This window comes from Austrofundulus limnaeus, unplaced genomic scaffold (assembly GCF_001266775.1).
Source record: "Austrofundulus limnaeus strain Quisiro unplaced genomic scaffold, Austrofundulus_limnaeus-1.0 Scaffold1625, whole genome shotgun sequence".
Classification (NCBI taxonomy): Eukaryota; Metazoa; Chordata; class Actinopteri; order Cyprinodontiformes; family Rivulidae; genus Austrofundulus; species Austrofundulus limnaeus.
The window spans coordinates 13,965-16,885 of record NW_013954027.1 but is presented as its reverse complement, the minus strand read 5'-3'; positions in this window follow the sequence as shown (position 1 = coordinate 16,885).

Here is a 2,921-nt window from a genome sequence, read left to right as displayed (position 1 = left end):
GTGGTTAACACTAAGCCTTGCAGTCAGACCTGCGCATTTAAAAATAGCGTTACACAGCTCATTTACACACTTTTCCTGAAGATAGAAGAGTTTGTTGAATCTGACGTGACATGTTCGTACGAACCCTTTGTACGAACAAAAGTAAGAGAAATTTAGGAGAAGAATACGAACATGTGACCATGAGCATGAGGACCATTAAGTGTTTTCCTATGTAGGTAAAAATCTGTTTAACAACCTGTTAAAATACACCAGAATGCAGGAAATGACATTTACTTCTTTAAATTACCCCCACCAGTGGGTCCCCCCAACATTACAATTATTTACTCTTGTTTTTTGTCTCTGAATGTAGTAAAATCAGTGATATTATCTGTGAAATTACAAATTGAATATTTGTTGACAGATACATAGCTTTATGTTGTCATAGTTTTTGTCATTTTTACAAACACATCATAAATGTTCTGTTAAAGATATTAGTTTTGGTGGGCCACCCCTGGTTTTTCAGTGGCCCCCCCAAGACGTTTTTCTGCAGGCACCACTGGTTAGGAAAAGGTGGACCAGTGCTGCATGTGCCTGTAGAACTGGAATGTTGGGTTATAAACCCACCACTCCCTCACACTCACTACTGTAGAAAAATTAACTTTCATACATAATCAACAGAAACCATCAAGTTAAACAATATGAGAAGTGTATTTTTATTTTTTATACAGGAAAATGTTTGATTTGTGACACAGATCTAAAGCTACACCACAGCCAGCCTACAGGGGGCGCTGCTGTTGGTCTGACACACATCCTGTGTGTTAATTTTACAAATACAGAAAAGACTTAAAACAACTTCAATTTCACAAATTTCATGACAGAAAATGAAGATGTTGATTTATGTTTTTATTATTGTCAGTTTTAGTTTAAATGGTTATTCTGGCAGAGTCCCAGGCTGCAGGGGAAGTGCTACAGTTAGCTGCTGCTGTCACCCTTTGTAAATAAACACATTCTGTAACATGAAACTGATGGTTGAGCTGCAACAAACCTTCAGGAGTGGAGCCAAGTTCTAACCAGCTGTTAGCTCGTCAGTCTGGTTCGAATTAAACTCATTTCTCCAAAATGAAACCAGATATTCAGCTGAAAAAAGATTTTTAGTTTACAGTGTTGTACAAAGTACCTCAAAGTGATACTTGAGTAAAAGTACAAGTATCTTATCATAAAAATACTTTGGTAAAAGTTAAAATCTTCTCTAAAAATATTACTTGNTGAATAAGTAATTAAATAAGTAAACCAGGTAAAGGCAGGTGCAGAAAACAGCAACGTCCAAAATACATCAGAAACTCACCCAAATGAGCAAATTCTGTGAGATTCTGCTTTTTATACTGGATTCCATTTTGTGTCAAATCCATAATTTCTGCATTGCTATTGTTACTATTTTTTGAGCACCTCCACGTACCCCCGTAATATGTTTGCGTAACCCAAAGGGTACTTGTACCCCTGGTTGGGAATCACCGTGCTACAGTCCTGCTGGAGTGTGATGTGATTTGTGTCACACAGGTGTGATGGAGTGAGTTCAGTCCAACAGGATGTCAGGATGCTTTATATTTACACTTCTTATTAACTGCTGTAAAGTTCTAACATGGACCCAAACTGAAAACTGTAACAAAGTTTAAAAAAACAGCAGAAAAAGTTGAAAATAATAACAATAATAATAAAATAAACACTGCATGTTGTAATCTTAAAATTCAACAATTTAAATCWGTATCTTTCACCATCAGAACCCACAAGTGTTTGTTAATTTCCCTTTTTTTCCTAAGCGGCCATTTTTACAAGTGCAGAGACTGAAAACTAAAATCTGCGCAATAAAATACATCTCACTTTGTAATTTTATTTTAGGTTTATCTCTAGTTATGGGTAAATAAGTAACTCATTTAGTTAACTTACCAATAAATAAATTTGAATTAGCCATTAGCTCCTCATTTGCTGCAAACCTAAACATGACCTATTTTACCATCGACCTCATTTGTGTGTGTGACGAATTAAATGAGACACGCGTGTATTTTTAAATGTTTTAAATCATCGCTCAGAATTTTCCACAATGACATGGTGTTTGGCTTTTAAGGTCTTGGGGTTGTGATGTTTTCTACGGCTRGGGTAGCCCACTGGAAAGACTAACTTTCCAGTGGGTGTAAAGTTTTCCATCACAGTCAGACTGCAGTATWTGTACACGCTACTGCTGCTTGATATATACTTTTATATACTGTACTTATATATACTCTTATTTACTCCTCATTTGATTTTCCTCTGAAAAGCTCCTGAAAACTGACGACAATCTTTTAAGTGTGGTGAATATTTCAGTTCATTGAAGGGTTTTGATCCAAATCAAAGATTTTAAATAACTCACAGGACAGTTAGGTAATAACTTTAAAACATAAATCTGAACATTTTAACCTTTATTAATGTAAGTACTTCTTTATGAAAAGTTTCAAACTGAATGCATTTGAAGAAGTGTTTTCATTACGTTTATTTAAACTGTACCTGTTTCTGCTTCTTCTTTTCCTTTGTGCATTAAGTGACCACGTGGAAACTCAGTGCTCTAAGTCCTGARCATTTGTTTCTTATAGTTGAATATTTATAATTAAATGTTCAAACATGTTTCCTCAAAGTTTCTCTACTTGCACCAAACCTTGAGACATTTTTTCAGGTTTTATTGGAAATAATAAACCAGCTTTGACCACAGAACCTTCCCTTTTCTTTCCTATTTTTATTACATTTAATACATTTGATTACTTTTATTTTATCTGTTCCTGTCACTTTACTTATACAAATAAGTCTTAAGCTAAATAATAAACTAGGGCTGTGTATTGGCAAGAATTTGGCGATACGATACATATCATGACAGAGGGGTCACGATACGATATATCCCGATATATTGCGATACT